The sequence below is a fragment of the Oncorhynchus kisutch genome, linkage group LG6 (assembly GCF_002021735.2).
Source record: "Oncorhynchus kisutch isolate 150728-3 linkage group LG6, Okis_V2, whole genome shotgun sequence".
NCBI classification, from domain to species: domain Eukaryota; kingdom Metazoa; phylum Chordata; class Actinopteri; order Salmoniformes; family Salmonidae; genus Oncorhynchus; species Oncorhynchus kisutch.
The window spans coordinates 64,779,860-64,802,370 of record NC_034179.2 but is presented as its reverse complement, the minus strand read 5'-3'; positions in this window follow the sequence as shown (position 1 = coordinate 64,802,370).

Here is a 22,511-nt window from a genome sequence, read left to right as displayed (position 1 = left end):
ACACTCCTTCCGTGGCCTCCAACTGCTCTTAAACGCTAGTAAAACCAAATGCATGCTTTTCAACCGGTCGCTGCCTGCACCCGCATGCCCGACTAGCATCACCACCATGGATGGTTCCGACCTAGAATATGTCTATAAGTACCTAGGTGTCTGGCTAGACTGCAAACTCTCCTTCCAGACTCATATCAAACATCTCCAATCGAAAATCAAATCAAGAGTCGGCTTTCTATTCCGCAACAAAGCCTCCTTCACTCACGCCGCCAAGCTTACCCTAGTAAAACTGACTATCCTACCGATCCTCGACTTCGGCGATGTCATCTACAAAATGGCTTCCAACACTCTACTCAGCAAACTGGATGCAGTCTATCACAGTGCCATCCGTTTTGTCACTAAAGCACCTTATACCACCCACCACTGCGACTTGTATGCTCTAGTCGGCTGGCCCTCGCTACATATTCGTCGCCAGACCCACTGGCTCCAGGTCATCTACAAGTCCATGCTAGGTAAAGCTCCGCCTTATCTCAGCTCACTGGTCACGATGGCAACACCCATCCGTAGCACGCGCTCCAGCAGGTGTATCTCACTGATCATCCCTAAAGCCAACACCTCATTTGGCCGCCTTTCGTTCCAGTACTCTGCTGCCTGTGACTGGAACGAATTGCAAAAATCGCTGAAGTTGGAGACTTTTATCTCCCTCACCAACTTCAAACATCAGCTATCTGAGCAGCTAACCGATCGCTGCAGCTGTACATAGTCTATTGGTAAATAGCCCACCCTTTTTCACCTACCTCATCCCCATACTGTTTTTATTTATTTACTTTTCTGCTCTTTTGCACACCAATATCTCTACCTGTACATGACCATCTGATCATTCATCACTCCAGTGTTAATCTGCAAAATTGTAATTATTTGCCTACCTCCTCATGCCTTTTGCACACATTGTATATAGACTCCCCCTTTGGTTTCTACTGTGTTATTGACTTGTTAATTGTTTACTCCATGTGTAACTCTTTGTTGTCTGCTCACACTGCTATGCTTTATCTTGGCCAGGTCGCAGTTGCAAATGAGAACCTGTTCTCAACTAGCCTACCTGGTTAAATAAAGGTGAAATAAAATAAATAAAAAATAATCCAAATATTTGATTCCTCAGAACAATTAACCAATAGGATAGTCTATAGAAGTACATTAATAGCTTTTGAAAGAAATACACTGTCTGTTCTGGGGCTTTTTCTTTCTTTGTTGCGGCGGTTGTAGCCACAACACACCAGACCTGAAGTACTGTCTCAGCTCTGTCAAGGGAATCTCATGGAGAATGCACATTGGATATGTCACTTAAAAAGTATTTCTCTGTTGGTACTATAGGCTTCTATAGTCCATGTCACCTCCTTTCAGTCGTGATTATGGATGATATTTGTCAGGATTTGGCCAGGATTGTTCCGGTTTTGGCCCCTTGATGCCCCCATTGTGCCTTTTTGACCCTTTTGTTTTCCCTTGTTTCCAGTTATTATTTGCACCTGTGCCTCGTTTCCCTTGAATGTATTTAAACCCTTAGCTTTCCTCAGTTCTTTGCTCTGTGTTTGAATGTTAGCACCCAGCCCCAGCGATGCTGTGAACATTTGTTACTCCAGTTGGACTCTCTTGTGGTACCGTAATTGCTGGACTATTAAGCGCACCTGAATATAAACCGCACCCACTGAATTATTAAAAAATATGTATTTTGTACATAAATAAGCCGCACATGTCTATAAGCCGCAGGTGCCTACCGGTACATTGAAACAAATGAACTTTACACAGCCTTTAAACGAAACACGGCTTGTAACAAAAATTAAACAGAGGCCTACCAAGAAAGTCATAGGTCACTATCTTCCTCCTCCTGTGCACTGAAACCACTGAAGCCATCTCCTTCGGTGTCGGAGTTGAATAGCCTCAGAATTGCTTCATCCGATGTTGGATCGTTTTCATTGTCGCTCTCGTCACTTTCATCCGGAGGCAAATACCCTGCTGAGCTCATGCAGCCCCTTCAACACACAGTAGTCCAGCCTTTCGAAACCCGTTGATGATAGTGGATTTTTTGACAATGCTCCACGCTGTCAGGACCCACTGGCAGACTTGACCATAAGTTGCTCATCGCATGCGGCCCGTTTTAGTGAAGGATTTCTCCCCACTTGTCATCCAAGCCCTCCACTGAACAAGGAGCGCCACCTTAAATGCACGATTTACACTGATGTCGAGTGGCTGCAAATACTTTGGGCCATCTGCTTTTCTTCCCTCTGAAAGCTTTTGTTGTCTTTTTGCACTGAGTCAGTTCCTCACGCTGCTTTCCAACGTCTTATCATCGACTCATTAAGGCCAAGCTCCCGTGCAGCAGCTCTATTTCCTTTTCCAACAGCCAGATCGATCACCTTCAACTTGAAAGCTGCATCATATGCATTTCTCCGTGTCTTTGCCATGATGAGGGTGACAAAATTACTACCGTAATCAGAATGATGGGAAGTTTGAGCGCGCTCGATTTACGTCACATTATGTGACGGTGCTCAGTTTTTTGGCAGCATGAATCTTGTGAAAGCGGGAAAAATCCATAAATTAGCCGCGTCATTGTATAAACCGCGAGGTTCAAAGCATGGGAATAAAGTAGCGGCTTATAGTCCGGAAATTACGGTACTCTGTTTTTGTTCTTGTTTATTTATTTTTGATTATCTTTTGAGGCTTTTGCCTGCTGTACCTACCACCTTGTGGATTTTCCTTTTGACTTTATGACCTTTATCTCTTGGAATTACTTTTGACGTTGTGGATTTATATTTTTGCCTGAAGAACCTTCCTTTTTACTTTATTAAAACACCATCTCAAGTACTGCTGTGTCTGTCTCATCTTCTGGGTTCTGCCGACTATTAGTGGCTCAGTTTGCCAAGTGACTGTTTCTCACACTGCAGACCCGAGTTCGTAACCGGGTCCTGACAATATTGTGAGTGGGCTGCTCCCCTCTGTCACCTATATGATGTGTGACTGTGAGAAGTTGGAGGGGGTGGTGGGAGGAAGGTAGATGGTCAAAGGTGTAGCCCTGGTTTACACTTCATGAGTATTCAGGCTTCTGCACATATTAAAACCTGGTTTAGTTGACTAATTTGGTTCAAGCACAGGTGGAGACTTTGTAGGTATTTAAATTGGAGCTGAAGTACAGTAGACGTGTTTTTAGGGGGGTTATCAATATTGGGTTAGACGTGCAGGTGTAAACCTGGTCTGTAAGAATATTGGGTCTGAAACATAGCCGTGGGAAGTAGTTTGGGGGTGCTGTTTTAAAAATAGTACCCCTAGGTCCTATGGCTATGGGCTGAAATACAAGTGTAGACGTGGTCTGTATGAATTTTGAGGCTTTGTCGCTGGGGTAGACCTGTTTTATGTGAGTATGCGCATGGATTTACATGGTAATGGGGTGTAGGGATACAGAAAGCTCATACAGGTAATCTATTTCCCATTCAAATCCTTTCTGGCAGCAAGTTTGTGTTAGTAACAACAAGTGAATGGGGCTGGGGCACATGTGTTTTACCCCTTTACTATGAGTTTATCTATGAAATTATTAGCGTATACAGGTCAGAAGTCATAGGACTAAGATATGCAAATAACAAGGTTGGGATGTGCAGCAAATAGCTGGATATGGGTTATGCTTGGTGACTTTGGAAATACAGGCCTAAGTAAAGTGGGTAACAGGGCTGAGATAGGAAAGAAACAGGGATGAGGTGTATTGGCAAAGGAACTGGGGTCTATGAGTAACAAATTCATAGATCACTATTTGAAGCATCAAATAACACTATTTTCTGCATCAAATAAGCTTGTTGACTAATCAGCTTGTTGACTAATCGTCACTATTTATACATTGAGACCACATGTGCATTTGCCTAGCAGTTAAGAGTGTTGGGCCTAGTAACTGAAAGGTTGCTGGTTTGAATCGCTGAGCCGACTAGGTCAAAAATCTGTTGATATGCCCATGAGGAAGGCACTTGTACTTAGTTCCTCCTGTAAATCGCTCTGGATAACAGTGTCTACTAAATTACTAAAATGTCATGTAAATGTCTCTCTCTACATCAATCAGCTACATTGGTGACCAGGGATCCTTTTGATATGCCTATGAGGCCTGGGCTCACACATTTTCCTAGAGAGAAGCATGTGTTGTTGACAGTTCTACAGTCTCCATTAGAGGCCCAGGCTTTTGGCATAGTTGGTAAAGCTCTAATTTCTGCAATATAGGATTGTGCCTTCCACAGCACTTGATATACATTGATTGGTAGGTTACACTACTGAACAAAAAATATAAACGCAGCACGTTTATGATCCCATGTTTCATAAGCTAAAATAAAATATAATTTTCCATATGCACAAAAAGCTTATTTATCTCCAATTTTGTGCACAAATTTGTCAACGTCTATGTTAGTGAGCATTTCTCCTTTGCCAAGATAATCCATCCACCTGACAGGTGTGGCATATCAAGAAGTTCATTAAACAGCATGATCATTACACTGGTTCACCTTCTGCTGTGGGCAATAAAAGGCCACTCAGTTTTGTCACAACACACACACAGATGTCTCAAGTTTTGAAGGAGGATGCAATTTGCATGCTGACTGCAGGAATGTCCACCAGAGCATTTGCCAGAGAATCTAATGTAAATTGTTCTACCATAAGTTTCCTACAACATAATTTTAGATTTGGCAGTACGTGCAACCGGCCTCACAACAGCAAACCACGTGTAACCATGCCAGCCCAGTACCTCCACATCCAGCTTCTTCACCTGCGGGATCGTCTCAGACCAGCCACCTGGACAGCTGATGATACTGAGGATTATTTATTTTGGTAATGTGAGGAAGAACATATTCTGTGCCTCTGCCCAGCCAGGACTGAATGAGAAATCCATAGATTAGGGCCTAAATGAATTTATTTCAATTGACTGATATCTTCCAGCCAGTCAGAATGTGAAATCCATAGATTAGGGTTTAATGTGAATTTATTCCAATTGACTGATTTCTTTATGTGAACTGTAAAATTGTTGAAATTGTTCATGTTGTGTTTATATTTTTTATCAGTATAGATACGTCAAATACAGTCAGAGACACCTTTGCTGTTTGTCTCGGTACTCAATACATAAAACACCTTGTGATGGTGTTCTTTGTTCATGTGTAAATGCATGAAATGTACATTATGTAAAACATGTCTCACTCAGTCATAGTTAGTAGAATAATGAAAAGATTGGCAAGATTTTAGCACAGTTCACTTTTAGTTAGAAAGTTAATCATTTAAGCCACCTAAATATACACACATTCACTGAACATTTAGTATTTGAAACTCAAACATTCATTTCCCAACTGCTTTTTATATGATACTAAAGGCTCTTGATCATTCTCAATACCAGATATTCCAATGCATCCATCATTATGCATGCCCACCATTGTATTTGGAACTGCTATTTGAGAACTCATCTGGTTTAGAAATCAAACTCTTGTTCTCTTATTGCAGAGCACATTGTACAACTGTTTTTAGAGAAGATTGTATTGTAAGGTATGCTATATGTGTAGGCTATGTGTTACAGGTTTTGGCTTTTCCATTTCTGTTTTGAGGTTGGACTTTTAGCGTGTAAAGCACACTGATTGGTGTCACCTCGTTAATCAGTATGTGTTGCACCTGTGCTGGCTTGTCCATCTTGTTAGACGGAAGGTGTTTTACCTGTGCTGGCTTAGGTGATATTTAAGAGTGGCTGGCCTAGTTCTCCAATTGTCTTGAGAGATGTGGAGTCTACACCTTTAGTTGGCTTTCCCGATTTATATAAAAACGTTCCTTTGATCTTCCCTGTTTTCATTTTGCTCAACTTTTTGGTTTGCTTCCTGTCTTTAAGTTTGCTGTGGGATTTTTTGTTGCCTCTTAGTGGGCAAATTTGATGGTTGTCTTTTAGAATTGAGGCTGTTCTGAGGGCAAAAGTGTGTGCGACTCAATATTAGGAAAATGTTCCTAACGTTTTCTACACTCAGTGTATGATTGAATGTTTCTTGAAGCCTGCAGTTAGTTACTTGAAATAAGACGCTCAAAAATCAGCTCCTCCCTCGACGCGATCGATCAACTTCACGTTTAAAGGCTTCGGCCCACCACCTAGCTGGCTAGTTATTTTCATAAACTGAAGTTCAATTTCATGAAGAGAACAATGTTTCTTGAAGCCTGCAGTTAGTTACTTGAAATGAGACACACTGTAGAATCTTGACAAAACATTACTCAACTATTGAATTCACTGACAGAGAGAGATAATGAAACACAAATTGACGTGTACAGTAGCTGGCTAGTCTAGTCTCTAACGTTGGCTAGCTTTCAATAAATTGGATAAATGGTCAATGGAGTTACCTCGAGACAATTTGTATTGAAAGCTGTATATTTCAAGCGCACAGATATATCTTATTTCATTCTGGGAGATAGCTAGATATCTCTGTTCATCTTCATCAGACAGCAGCTCACATTTTCACAACATGCTGTGTTTACATTGTATTGGCTGCCTTTATCACAAGGGGTGCGTGTGGGAGTTCTGATTGGTTCCAAGTGTAGTCGTTCAGCAAATTTGCCTGAGTGTTCGAGTGTTGAAATATACTTTATGGTTAATCTGCAAGAATTGAAGGAGCCAACAAATGTTATAGTCATAATGTTTTACTGTCGTATACAAAAAAACAATCTCCTCCCTCGACGGGATTGATCAACTTCATGTTTAAAGGCTTCAGCCCACCACCTAGCTAGTTTATTTCATAAACTGAAGTTCAATTTCATTAAGGGAACAACAAGTGGCTGCCCAGTCACATGGCTTCCTAAATCATTGCTAAGAAAATGTAACATTATTGCAGTTTTCAGATTGGTTACATGCTAGTGCTACGTAGGAACTACAATCCTTTCTGAAAGTATTCCCACCTGTTTTTTTTGTCACTGGCAATACCCCATAATGTCAGTGAAATTGTTTTTCAACATTTAAAAAAATGTATAAATGTAAAGCTGAAATGTTCTGATTTAATAAGTATTCAACCCCTTTGTTATGGCAAGTCTAAATAAGTACAGGATTAAACTTTTGCTTAACAAGTCATACGTTGAATGGACTCACTCTGTGTGCAATAGTAGTGTTCAATGTGATTTTTGAATGACTAAATTATCTCTGTACCCCACACTTACAATTACCTGTAAGGTCCCTCAACCGAGCAGTGAATTTCAAACATAAAGACCAGGGAGATTTTCCAATGCCTCACAAAGAAGGTCACATATTGGTAAAAAAAAAGCAGACATTGAAAATATCCTTTGAGCATGGTGAAGTTATGAATTACACTTTGGATGGTGTGTCAATACACCCAGTCACTACAAAGATACAGGTGTCCTTCCTTACTCAGAGGAAGGAAACCGCTCAGGGATTTCCCCATAAGGCCAATGATAAGTGACTTTTTAAAACAGTAAGATTTAAATGGCTGTGATAGGAGAAACCGAGGATGGGATCAACAACATGGTAGTTACTCCACAATACTAACCTAATTCACAGAGTGAAAAGGAAGCCAGTACAGAATAAAACATGTTCTAAAACTTGCATCCTGTTTGCAAAAAGGCGCTAAAGTAAAAAATGTGGCAAAACCATTTTTTTCCCTTGTCCTGAATACCAAGTGTTATGTTTGGGGAAAATCCAATACAACACCTTCCATAATACCACGCTCCATATTTTCGAGCATAGGGGTGTCTGCATTATGATATGGGTATGCTTGTAATCATTAAGGACTGGGGAGTTTTTCAGGATAAAAAAAAGAAAAGGAATGGAGCTAAGCAGAGGCAAAATCCTAGTGGAAAACCTGGTTCAGTCTGCTTTCCACCAGACAGAGATGAATTTACCTTTCAGGAGGACAATAACTTAAAACACAAGGCCAAATCTACACTGGAGTTGCTTACTAAGAAGACAGTGAATGTTCCTGAGTGGCCGAGTTACAGTTTTGACTTAAATCTACATGAAAGTCTATGGCAATACCTGAAAATGGTTGTGTAGCAATAATCAACAGCAAACTTGACAGAGCTTGTAGAATTGCAGAAAGAATAATGGGCAAATGTTGCACAATCCAAGTGTGGAAAGCTCTTAGAGACGTACCCAGAAAGACACACAGCTGTAATCACTGCCAAAGGTGCTTCTGCAAAGTATTGACTCAGGGGTGTGGATACATATGCTCAACAAAAATATAAATGCAACATGCAACAACTGAAGATTTTACTGAGTTACAGTTCATATACGAAAATCAGTCAATTGAAATAATTAGGCCCTAACCTATGGATTTCACATGACTGGGAATACAGATATGCATCTGTTGATCACAAATACCTTTGAAAAAAAGGTAGGGGCGTGGATCTGAAAACCAGTCAGTATCTGGTGTAACCACCATTTGCCTCATGCAGTGAGACATCTCATTTGCAGAGTTGATCAGGCTATTGATTGTGACCTGTGGAATGGTGTCCCACTCTTCAATTGCTATGCGAAGTTGCTGGATATTGACGGGAACTGGAAAACGCTGTTGTACACTTCAATCCATACCACCCCAAACATGCTCAATGGGTGACATGTCTCGTGAGTATGCAGGACATCGAAGAACTGGGACATTTTTCACCTTCCAGGAATTGTGTACAGATCCTTGCAACATGGGATCGTGCATTATCATTATGAAACATAAGGTAGATGACAGCAGATGAATGGCAGGGCCCTTGAAATTGCAATCTATAAAATACAATTGTGATCGTTGTCTGTAGCTTATACCTGCCCGTACCATAACCCCACCTCCATCATGGGACACTCTGTTCGCAACATTGACATCAGCAAACCTCTCACCCACACACGCCATACACACCATCTTCCCGGGATAGTTGGAACAGGGATTCATCCTTAAATAAAACTTCTCCAGCATGCATACTAATGGCCATTGAAGGTGAGCATTTGCCCACTGAAGTCTGTGAGGAAGACGAGCATGCAGATGAGCTTTCCTGTTACAGGACAGTATGTGCATAAATTCTTTGGTTGTGCAAACCTTCAGTTTCATCAGCTGTCCAGGTGGCTGGTCTCAGACTATCCCGCAGGTGAAGAAGCTGGATGTGGAGGTCCTGGGCTGGTGTGGTTACACGTGGTCTGTGGTTGTGAGTCCAGTGGGACATACTGCCAAATTCTCTAAAACAGCTGAGGCGGCTTATGGTAGAGTAATGAACATTCAATTCTCTGGAAACAGCTCTGGTGGACATTCCTGCAGTCAGTATGCAAATTGCACCCTCCCTCAAAACTTGAGACATCTGTGGATTTGTGTTGTGTGACAAAACTGCACATTTAAAGTGGCCTTTTATTGTCCAAGGTGCACCGGTGTAATGATCATGCTGTTTAATAATTTTCTCTATATGCCACACCTGTCTGGTCGATGGCAAAGGAGTAATGCTCACTAACATGTAAACAAATGTGTGCAAACATTTTGTGATGTGATTATAGAAAATGTAGGATCTTTTATTTCAGCTCATGAAACATGGGACCAACACTTTACATGTTGCGTTTATATTTTTAGTCAGTATAAATGATATTTCTGTATTTAATTTAACAAATGTGCAAAGATTTCTAAAAACATGTCTTCACATTTGTCATTATGGGGTATTGTATGTAGATGGGTGAGAAAATAAATCATTTTAATCAACTTTGAAATCAGGCTGTAACACAGCAAAATGTGGAATAAGTCAATGGGTATGAATACATTCTGGAGGCACTGTAGCTACCCCAGAAGTTTCTAATAACATCTGTATAAACTATATTTGTGAGTCACTTTGTTATGCTGCAAACCGAAGTCAATGTACTAGGGACAATGTTGGCAAAATGATTGATTGATTATTTTTCTGTACTTTGACTAGCTAGAATGAATCAGGTGCAACTGTTTGGGATGTGGCTGGCAGGCAGAAGCATTTTACATGCCCAGTAGTGAATATTTATTGTCCCGCAAAGACCCAAACGAAGTTCCATAACCTGATGGCATATCTAGAACCAGACTACAAGATGCCATGTCTAAAAACAGTGATTGCCCGGATGGAGAAATTGTATAGATGTCCATCATTGCTGAGTGGGTAGAGGACAGCAGGAAGGTGAGTGCCATCTGGTAGCCATGACTGCAGTAGATGGAACTGCAGTGCTCCCTAGCAGTCATGCGTGGGGCCATATCTGCATTGTGAATTCACATGTCATTTTATGATTTTTTTTTCTTATCCTTGAGTAAACATTTAAGTATATAGCTTGGACACATTTGTGACTTCCAGGTCAAAAAGGTCAAACTCGGTGATTAAAGAAATGTTCCTTTCCCTTGAGCAACACTGTGCATAGGAAGTTAATGTACCGCTACCACCAATCCAGTCCTGAAAGCATTTAGTCACAAAAATTATGTTTTTTTCTGATTTTTTAAAAACATTTTCTCAATCGCTTTGGCAAAAATTTTTTTAAAGCACTCTTAATAACATTCTCTAAACTGTAAGTGCAATTGTCACAACTGTTTTATGGGATTTCACAACTCTATTGCATGTCTACAAAATGTGGTAACTCACCCAAAACATTGAATTCATGCTTCAAAACCTACTTATTAATGTTTTTTTCTTTTTTGTCATCGTGTGTGTCGTACTGGTTTAAAATGTTTAGATGTTTTTTCACCACGGCAGTCAACCCTAGAAATGTTTGTTATATACAGCTTTTTAGATACCAATTTCAACAGTAGGTCAAAGTTTACTGGGAAAAGTCAATACTGTACAGTACTGTAGTACACAGGAAAGGAAAAAGTGTAAACAGAAAATTTACATTTGCATGTCTATTTTTACATATTTCTTACATGTAAAGTCATATATAGTGAACAGAAAACTGGCCACAAAATGGCATCCATGCAAAAACAAATACCCGCAACAATGAAAAACCTGCTATAGTTCTGTAAAAAACAAACAATAAATTGTACCTCCTCACAGTACGTAACACTACAAGTTCCCATCTTCTTGGTGGACATCCTGTCGCTATTGTTGGTCTGGCCAGAGATTTGTCAACGTCACATCTGATGTTTTCACATCTGAAATCTCCTTGCGTGGCGCAACCATCCCCTGCAATGATCACCTGTGATGTCCTCACAAGCAGTATTCATGGCATCTAACAGGGACATCTGATCTTGTGTCCGATAGTCATATATTCCACCTCCATGCTGAAAAAAACTCTATCGGATTCAGGAACGGGGAGGATGGTGGAAGGAACTCCATTGTTATCCTTTCATGCGCAGAAAAAAAACTTCCCCAACAATGTTGGTTCTGGGGAAGCTGACATTATCCCACACAGTCACATAATTTGGCAAATCTGGTCTAACGTAATCTCTTTTGTGTTCTGGTACCAGGTGAAGTTGAGTGTTATAGGGCCCAATGTGTGGAATATGTGTGCTCACACCATTCTCAGAAATGGTAGCACACATTGTAATATTGCCCCCGCGTTGGCCTGGTGTGCCAATTGTGGCTCGCAATGAGATTGCGGCCACGTCTCCTGCCTTTGGCCAGATCGAACCCAGCCTCGTCCACAAAAACTAGAATGTTGGTAATTTCATGTCCTTCCAACTACATTATTCTCTATATAGTAACACAGACACAAAATATAAATTGAGTTTTGTACAGCCTATTCTAGAATCAGACAGTTTAGTAAAGTAGAAATGTTTTCTGTTCTTATGGGTATCTACAACTTTAAGAAGTATATACAGGCATCATTGAAGTACAGAACTCCCTCCTAGTCATTTGACTTTTTTCACAACTCTGTTGATATTTGCAAAGATATTGTTGTCATTTATGATTGCACTTTGGATCTCTCTTAGCCTGATGGAATTTTTGGCTATGACCATGTTGCACATTTCTTGTTCTTGTTGATGGCTGAATACTGCTGCTCTGCCACCAGCAGGTCGTTGTGCAGTCCTATCATACAGACAGACAGAGCAACATAGGACAAGCAAGACGTAGCATACAGACAGAGCAGCATAAAACAAAAAGCAGCAAGACAAAATTCATAAAAGCAACAAAGTGTTTCCACACCTCACAAGCTACAGACAACAGACAACATGGAGAGCGGCAACACACAGCTAGGGACCACAAATCTGATTGACCTTTAGCCATGTCTTCAAGCATTTTGTGAAAGTGTGATATGTGGTGCAGTTATGTGTGTCTGATGGCAGTGTATTCCAGACATGGGAAGCTCTCACAGAGAATGCAGATTTACTAAAGGTGCTTTTCCTTAGGGGAACTATACAGTCACCTCTCATGGCAGACCTTGTGGATCTGCTGCCATATGTCTGGGTTTTCTGTTTAACAAAAATATTGAGTGGAGGGGGAGCCAGGCCATTGAGGATCTTGAATACAAGACATTTTCAGACTTGCATTTACCTTTACAATAGTGGCTGTATTGTTGTGAATTAAATTATGTAACAAAAGTTTTAAAAATAAATTTATATATATTTAAAGTAAAGGACAAGTACATTATTTACCTGTTTTCCCTATGGAATGTTTGCACAATTGATGACACTGTGGACCTGTTTACATTAGGATGTACTCACTGACCAGCCTCTTCCATTGTAAGACAATGGTTTATGACATGGTCCACATTTGTGGCTCTGATTTCATCAGGAACTCTTAATCTTTGCCTTCTACCTCTTCGTCTATTATGTCTTGCCCTAACACCACCACCACACATTCAAACACATCTTATTTCTCTTCCACGAGCATGTAGCTGCTGTTCAGGGTTGTGATGTTCCTCCATGTTCAAAAATGGTAGTGTTTGTGCCGTGGGCAAGCTCCATATATATGCTACCAAACTTGATTGGTTGATTGGTTGATTGGTAAGATTGTGATTCCTATTTCATTACTATGTCACCTGGCACCAATTTAGCAGACATCACACACATTCCATGTCATAGATAATTATAGAAAATACCTGTAAGTGCATCGAGGACGTTGTCTCCACAGTGACTGTACGTACATACCCCAACCAGAATTCATGGATTACAGCTAACATTCGCACTGAGCTAAACGGTAGAGCTGCCGCTTTCAAGGTGTGGGACTCTATCCCGGAAGCTTATGCTATGCCCTCTGACGAACCATCAAACAGGCAAAGCGTCAATACAGGGCTAAGATCGAATCATACTACACCGGCTGCGATGCCCGTCTTATGTGGCAGGGCTTGCAAACTATTACAGACTACAAAGGGAAGCACAGTGGCGAGCTGCCCATTGACACGACCCTATGCTCGCTTCGAGGCAACCAACACTGAGGCATGCATGAAAGCATCAGCTGTTCCGGACGACTGTGTGATCACGCTCTCCGTAGCCGACGTGAGTAAGACCTATAAACAGGTCAACATTCACAAAGCTGCGGGGCCAGACGGATTACCAGAACGTGTGCTCCGGGCATGTGCTGACCAACTGACAGGTGTCTTCACTGACATTTTCAACATGTCCCTGATTGAGTCTGTAATACCAACATGTTTCAAGCAGACCACCATAGTCCCTGTGCCCAAGAACACGAAGGCAACCTGCCTAAACCTGCCTACTATAGACCTGTAGCACTCACGTCCGTAGCCATGAAGTGCTTTGAAAGGCTGGTAATGGCTCACATCAACACCATTATCCCAGAAACCCTAGACCTAATCCAATTTGCATACCACCCAAACAGATCCACAGATGATGCAATCTCTATTTCAGTCCACATTGCCCTTTCCCACCTGGACAAAAGGAACACCTATGTGAGAATGCGATTCATTGACTACAGCTCAGCGTTCAACACCATAGTACCCTCAAAGCTCATCAATAAGCTAAGGACCCTGGGAATAAACACCTCCCTCTGCAACTGGATCCTGGGCTTCCTGATGGGCCCCCCCTGATGGTAAGGGTAGGTAGCAACACATCTGCCATGCTGATCCTCAACACTGGAGCCCCCCAGGGGTGCATGCTCAGTCCCCTCCTGTATTCCCTGTTTACCCACGACTGCACAGCCAGGCACGACTCCAACACCATCATTAAGTTTACAGACGACACAACAGTGGTAGGCCTGATCACCGATAACAATGAAACAGCCTATAGGGAGGAGGTCAGAGACCTGGCTGGGTGGTGCCAGAATAACAACCTGTCCCTCAAAGTAACTAAGACTAACGAGAGGATTGTGGATTACAGGAAAATGAGGACCGAGCATGCCCCCATTCTCATCGACAGGGCTGTAGTGGAGCAGGTAGAGAGATTCAAGTTCCTTGGTGTCCACATCCCCAACAAACTAGAATGGTCCAAACACACCAAGACAGTCGTGAAGAGGCCACGACAAAGCCTGTTCCCCCATGGGAAACTAAAAGGATTTGGCATGGGTCCTGATATCCTCAAAAGGTTCTACAGCTGCAACATCGAGAGCTTGCATCACTGCCTGGTATGGCAATTGCTCGGCCTCTGACTGCAAGGCACTACAGAGGGTAGTGCGTATGGCCCAGTACATCACCGGAGCTAAGCTGCCTGCCATCCAGGACCTCTACACCAGGCGGTGTCAGAGGAAGGCCCTAAAAATTGTCAAAGACCCCAGCCACCCCAGTCATAGACTGTTCTCTCTACTACCGCATGGCAAGCGGTACCAGAGTGCCAAGTCTAGGACAAAAGGCTTCTCAACAGTTTTTACCCCCAAGCCATAAGACTCCTGAACAGGTAATCAAATGGCTACCCGGACTATTTGCATTGTGTGCCTCCCCCAACCCTCTTTTACGCTGCTGTTACTCTCTGATTATCATATATCCATAGTCACTTTAACTATACATTCATGTACATACTACCTCAATTGGGCCGACCAACCAGTGCTCCCACACATTGACTAACCAGGCTGTCTGCATTGTGTCCCGCCACCCACCACCCGCCAACCCCTCTTTTATGCTACTGCTACTCTCTGTTCATCATATATGCATAGTCAATTTAACCATATATACATGTACATATTACCTCAATCAGACTGACTAACAGGTGTCTGTATATAGCCTCTCTACTGTTATTTTTCACTGTCTTTTTCACTGTTGTTTTTATTTCTTTACCAACCTATTGTTCACCTAATACCTTTTTTTTGCACTATTGGTTAGAGCCTGTAAGTAAGCATTTCACTGTAAGGTCTACACCTGTTGTATTCGGGCGCAAGTGACAAATAAACTTTGATTTGATGTCTGACAGATTTTGATAATTGAATGGATCATGTTGCATGTGATGGTTCACATGATTAAAGAATGTTTAGAAGTTGTGAAGAGTATGACATTTTCACTGAGAATCAATTAATCCGTTTTGATCAGCAAGCCATGTGCACATAGTAATTGTGCAAATTGTAGACAATTTACTTACTCTTTTGCACACGTGCCAAAACACATGAAATTTGCTTAAATTATATATATTTTTTAATCTGGTTTGAACAAGAAACTTATTGTTCAGAGATTTTAACATATTGCTTTGAAAAAAAAAATCTAATTCGAGAATTGAGCCAAAGCGATTGAGAAAACTGTAATAAACGTTTAAGTCTATAGCTTGGATCATTTGTGACTTCCATGTTTAAAGGGTTCCCCCTCCCTGTTTTTCCACATAAACATGGTTGACTGAAATTTCCAGCCCTCACTCTTTGAGGTAGCCTCTAGGGAGGACATTTTTGAAATAAGCCCTGAATATCCCTACTGATTTAATGTCCTTCTGGTCATACAGACCCAGTTGATGATGAAGAATGGACTAGAAGACTGGTCTGGACTGGAGTATCCTCTCTGTCCAGCATCCAACACAAACCTGTTTTCCTGTAAAAACAGGGTGAAGATAACAAGTCTCTCTCCAGTATAAACAAGCTGAGAGATTTATTGAGTGCCTGCTACATTTGTTGGTTCCCCATTATAGAAGATTCTCATTCTTGAAATAATAATGAAAACACATTATTTTTTGTGAGTGGAGTGTCATTGCATAGTATGCATACAATACATATCTGGAACTCAGCAGGTACAGTATATGACAGGGAGAGAGGTCTAGCTAAATATTACATCATTTTAGCAAGTCTATCCAACACGATGAGACAATAAGTATGTGTTGTATTTCAACTTGAACTCTTCACGGTGATATGAAGCTTCAGGGAGGATCCCCAGTATCACGGTAAAGTGGTTCCAAAGAGCCAATGTCTCTCATCGAGCTCATTGTGATTGGTTAATGGGATGTGTAAGCTCCCATGGCTATTCCAGTGACATCTCTGGGTTTGTGTACTTTGCAGTATTCCCACTATGTCGAGCATGTACTGTTTGACCACAGAGGATAGCGTTTGTTTTGTAACCACTTTGTCAAAAGTGACTACATGTAATATGTAGCATGATAAAGGCTACCAGAATATTGTGAATAATTGTGCAAATGTATCTGCTTTTCTCTTAATGATGAATATAACATTTTACAAATACGGACATAATGGTTCTCCATGTGCTGAAAGTGTCCATTTAAGACGGTAAGTTGATGAAAATTGAACATACGCGTTTTGAACAGTTTGGAAAAAAGGACAGATCAAGAACAATTGAGCACTCTGTTCCAATCAGTGGCTTTATAGATATAGACAAGCACAGCTCCTCAAACTAAAGCAACTGAATGGAGAGGAGTGACCGATAGAAGCCCTAATATTCTGTCACAGTTCACTGTAAACCCTCTCTAGGCTTCTGCTGATGATCACCGTCTACCATTTAGCCATAGGAAACACTCTCAAACAATTGACCAGTTGAACAACACCCATTGGCGACACTACCATTTATTCAGCAATTAGATCCTGGTCCAGTGTCATCGTGATGCGACGTGAACACTCCTGGCTATCACTAATCTGTCCGGAGCTGGAGGACAGAGAACGGGAGACCTTGAAGGCCCGGGAGCCTCAACCTTGATCGTTTTCTGAGGCATGCGACTTGCCTGCCAACATAAACTTCTCTCCACGTCAGCTCTTATTTCACTGTAATGTCCGAATACAATACTGAGCGAGGCGCCATAGGATTGTTTGTGTTCCGCTGAACCACTGCCGTTTCTCTATCCAGCAGCCTTGCCTCTCTTGGATTCTTCCTGTCTCAGTGTCTCTTTCTCTCTCTCTTGTATAGTAAGTGACATATAAGAAATATGAACTAACGCATTGTACAATTACTTGGCTTTTCATTTCATCTTTATAGATTCACATGTACCCTTTAAAAGAAGATCATGGGATACTCTGAGTTGTTTGATTAGGCTCACTGCTTTGTGTCGGGGGGAGCCATGAAGCTCTGTTTTAAACGAGTGCAGATGTTACCAAGGTGATGTCAATTACGTGCAGACTTACTGTAGGAGAGGGATTTGCCGTCTTTTGGGGATGAAGGGTGGAGGTAACTCTCAAAATTGTGTTTTTAGCAGTTTATTTGCAAAACAAATCTGGAGCACTACATCAATGTACAAAAGAGATGAATGAACTACATTGTATTTTGAGAGAGGACCTGACGAGTGGATGTTCAGTTCAGTTAAGTGTTGTAGTGCTGGGCTGGTGTAAAAGCCTGCTTACTGAAGGTCACCAGAACAAGGTTTGGTGAGTACTACTACAGTATATCTGACTGAGTTGGTGATTTTTCAAAGAAGCAATGTTGCCCTCTAGTGAAAATAGTCTTTAAAAGCATGCTGTTCAACTTGTCCTTTTGAGCTTGTTTACTGGCTTTCTGAAAGCCATTAGAAAACTAAGGTTTAAGAACACATGCAGACATGTACGCACAAGTGCGTGCACACACACATTTTAAGCAGTCATCCATCTCCCCACATTATGCTCTTAAACCCTTTTTCTCCTTATCCCTCGTTCCCATTAATAATATTAAGGTTGTTTGACTGACGCATAGCTAATGATTTCACAAACACAACTTAAACCATAACGCCGCTGAATGGTTATTTAGCGTACCAAACAAGCTAACATTGACATTTTGCCACATTTATGATGTGCTTACTACAGCACACAAGCCTTTCCAAAAAAAGCTTTCCAGTCGTGCAATAAGAAAGTGTTTATGATTCCTTCATTAGATTAGTATAACTGCAATAAAATTTTAAAAAGCCAGAGAAGCTCGATAATAAATTCCCTGCTTCAGAAAACACTCTTTTTCAATAAGGTCTGACCATTTCCATCCTCAAATGGTTCTGGCAGTGTGCATTACGACTTCTGACTCTGCTGCCAAGGTCATATAGCCATCAACAAAATAAAACTTAGCTGCTAAATGATGTTGGCTGCGTCGCAAATGGCACCCATAGCCCTTGGTCAAAAGTAGGAGTGCTCTATGGACACTGGGCAAAATAAGTGCACTATGTAGGGTGTCATTTGAGACGTAGGCTGTGACTCAGTTTTTCCAGCCCAGTAGAAAGACATAATGAGACAATCAGACCATGAACAGCGCATTGGAACAGGTGTCATCGGAACTAATCACGATTTACAAGCCGTTTGCATTTGGCGTAACCCAACCCAGGACAGGCCAGGGGCCCCGAACAGGGCCTATATCAATGAGATCGTTGTGTTTTGTTTGACTCCTACACAGCTACAGTGCCTTCGGAAAGTATTCAGACCCCTTGACTTTTTCCACATTTTGTTAGTTTACAGACTTATTCTAAAATGTATTAACAAAAAAAAAGAAAATCCCTCATCCATCTACACAAAATCTTCTTGGGTATGCCGCTACAAGCTTGGCCCAACTGTACAGCTATTTTCAAGTCTCTCCAAAGATGTTCGATCGGGTTCAAGTCCGGGCTCTGACTGGGCCACTCAAGGACAGAGATTCAGAGACTTGTCCCGAAGCCACTCCTGGGTTGTCTTGGCTGTGTGCTTTGGGTTGTTGTCCTGTTGGAAGATAAACCTTCACCCAAGTCTGAGATCCTGAATGCTCTGGAGCAGGTTTTTATTAAGGATCTCTCTGTACTTTGCTCCGTTCATATTTGCCTCGATCCTGACCAGTCTCTGCCACTGAATAACATCCCCACAGCATGATGCTGCCACCACCATGCTTCACTGCTGCAGAGATGGTTGTCCTTCTGGAAGGTTCTCCAATCTCCGCAGAGGAACTCTGGAGCGATGTCAGAGTGACCATTGGGTTCTTGGTCACCTCCCTGACCAAGGCCCTTGTCCCCCGATTGCTCAGTTTGGCCGGGCGGCCAGCTCTAGGAAGAGTGTTGGTGGTTCCAAACTTCTTCCATTTAAGAATGTTGGAGGCCACTGCGTTCTTGGGAACCTTCAATGCTGCAGACATTTTGGTACCCTTCCCCAAATCTGTGTCTTGACACAATCCTGTCTCAGAGCTCAATTAACAATTCCTTCGGCCTCATGGCTTGGTTTTTGTTTGCTCTGACATGCACTGTCAAGTGTGGGACATTATATAGACAGGTGTGTGTCTTACGAAATCATGTCCAATCTATTTAATTTACCATAGGTGGACTCCAATCAAGTTGTAGAAACATCTCAAGGATGAACCATGGAAACAGGATGCACCTGAGCTCAATTTCAAGTCTCAACCCAATTGAGATGTTTTGGGATGTGTTGGACCACAGAGTGAAGGAAAAGCAGCCAACAAGTGCTCACCATATGTGGGAACTCATTTAAGACTGTTGGAAATAACATAATTGTGTTTGAGGTGTATTCTTTTTTGTCAAAGTAGATTAGTTTAAGACTACCAAGAAACACTGTGCCACCCTGATTTAGCCCACTGCAGTAAAAGGTTAATGAGGGGGAACACCTTAATCGGTATAAGACACAGGTTTGTGACAGGCCACCCATTGGATTGGGTCATGAGCAATACAATAGACCAGGCAAAACTTTAACAAATATATATAAAATTGCCATTACAATAAATACTTAGGACTACAATCACATTACTGTCACATTACTGTCACTTTTAGTATGGAGGAGCACAGGGAGTGGTACAAACTACAAACGAAAGCCTACAACCCTGAACACGGCGTGAACTACGTTTAGGACGGATGCCAGTATGAGTTAGCTCCAGCCAGAGCTCCGCAGCTCAGACTATTGCAGTTTTGCCTGCCATCTTGTACTCCAGCACCATGGCCACGCTCCTGCTCCCCCGCACTGCCCTAACAGCTGTGCACCACAGTTTATATAGGAGGCAATGAAAGAGACAGTAGCTTAGGGGATGCTCCAATCAGGAGGTTGGTTAAAAAGTTCAGACCTTTAGGCACAGCAAATCACAAAGTCACAGCACACACATGCAATCAATTAAGGTCAATCATTTGTGAGAGCATGCAAATATCAGTGGAAATTCTATTCATAGAAGAGCTAAAGTCCACCCTATTATTTATTGAACTGCATTGTTGGTTAAGGGCTTGTAAGTAGGCATTTACAAGACTCTGCTAGGTAAAGTCCCGCCTTATCTCAGCTCGCTGGTCACCATAGCAGCACCCACCCATAGTACGTGCTCCAGCAGGTGTATTTCACTGGTCACCCCCAGGGCCAATTCCTGCTTTGGCCACCTCTCCTTCCAGTTCTCTGCTGTCAAAGACTGGAACAAACTACAACATTCTCTGAAACTGGAAACACTTATCTCCTTCACCAGCTTAAAGCACCAGCTGTCAGAGCAGTTCACAGATCACTGCCCCTGTACATAGCCCATCTATAAATATCCCAAACAATTACCTCATCCCCTACTGTATTTATTTTGCTCCCTTGCACCCCAGTATTTCTACTTTGCACATTCACCTACTGCAAATCTGCAATTCCAGTGTTTTTAATTGCTATATTGTATTTACTTCGCCACCGTGGCCTTTTAATTGCCTTTACCTCCCTTATCTCACCTCATTTGCTCACATTGTATATACACTTGTTTTGTGTTGTATTATTGACTGTATGTTTGTTTTACTCCATGTGTAACTCTGTGTTGTTGTATGTGTCGAACTGCTTTGCTTTATCTTGGCCAGGTCGCAGTTGTGAATGAGAACTTGTTCTCAACTTGCCTACCTGGTTAAATAAAGGTGAAATAAATAAATACATTTCACGATAATGTCTACATCTGTTGTATTATGTGCATGTGACAAATACAATTTGACTTGATTTGACATATACACACAGACCTTTATAGGGCCTGTGGTACTTCATAGATGGGAGGCCTGTCAGAAACTTATGGAGCTCTCTGGTTCTCACTCCATCAGTCAAAATAATGACTGATGGCTTTAGATGCCACTGCCAATCAGCTCTTACAACTGAGTTATGAATGATTAACAACAAACATATTAATACTGTACATAAATTCGGCCTATTTGCTCTATCATGAAGGTCAAGACATTTGTACAGTCTCAGGGTTTGGGGCCCTGAACAAGACTGGACATGATAGCTCATCTCACCCATGGCTCTTTCTGAATGATTTTCTATGACGAATTGGCACTAAAGAGTTTCACATGGGCATAGAGGGAACACTGGGTTGTTTGTGGGCACAGATTTTTGGCGCTGGAGAAAAACTGATAGCCCAGGCAAACGCATGGCGCCAGAGTGTAGCCTACCAGACACCTCTTCTCTCTAAATTAGGTCAACGAGATGCAATGTCCCCGTCCTTTAGAAAAAAATATATAAAAGGAGCAGTGTAGGCCTACCGTTGAGAGATGTTGGAATATCGTTAGAATTTTACAATCCTCCTGTTTTTTAGTTCACAGGGTAAATATGTTTCCTTTAAATGTTCCCTTTTGGCAGCAATTACAGCTGTGAGTCTTTCTGGGTATGTCTCTAAAAGCTTTGCACACTTGGATTGTGCAGTATTTGCACATTATTATTTTCAAAATTCTTCAAGCACTGTCAAGTTGGTTGTTGATCATTGCTAGACAGCTTGCCATACATTTTCAAGACGAATTAAGTCAAAACTGTAACTAAGCCTCTCAGGAATATTCACTGTCATCTTGGTAATCAACTCCAGTGTGTATTTGGTCTTGCATTTTAGGTCATTGTCCTGATAAAAGGTGAATTTGTTTCCGTGTCTGAACAAGCAGACTAAACCAGCTTTTCCTCTTAGATTTTGCCTGTGCTTAGACCTTGCCGATGACAAGCATACCCATAACATGATGCAGCCACCACCATGCTTGAAAATATAAAAAGTAGTACTCAGTGATATGTTGTGTTGGACTTGCCCCATACATAAAGCTTTGTATTCAGGACAAAGTTCATTTCTTTGCCTTTTTTTGCAGTTTTACTTTAGTGCCTTATTGCAAACAGGATGCATGTTTTCAAACAGGCTTCATTCTTTTCACTCTGTCATTTAGGTTAGTATTTTGGAGTAACTACAGTGTTGTTGATCCATCCTCAGTTTTCTTCTATCATGGCCTTTAAAGTTCCCATTGTCCTCATGGTGAAATCCCTGAGTTGTTTCCTTTCTCTCTAGCAACTGAGTTAGGATAAATACAATATTGGCCTCTTGCTAGATTGAGGACTATACTAGATAAATGGATGTCAGCTCA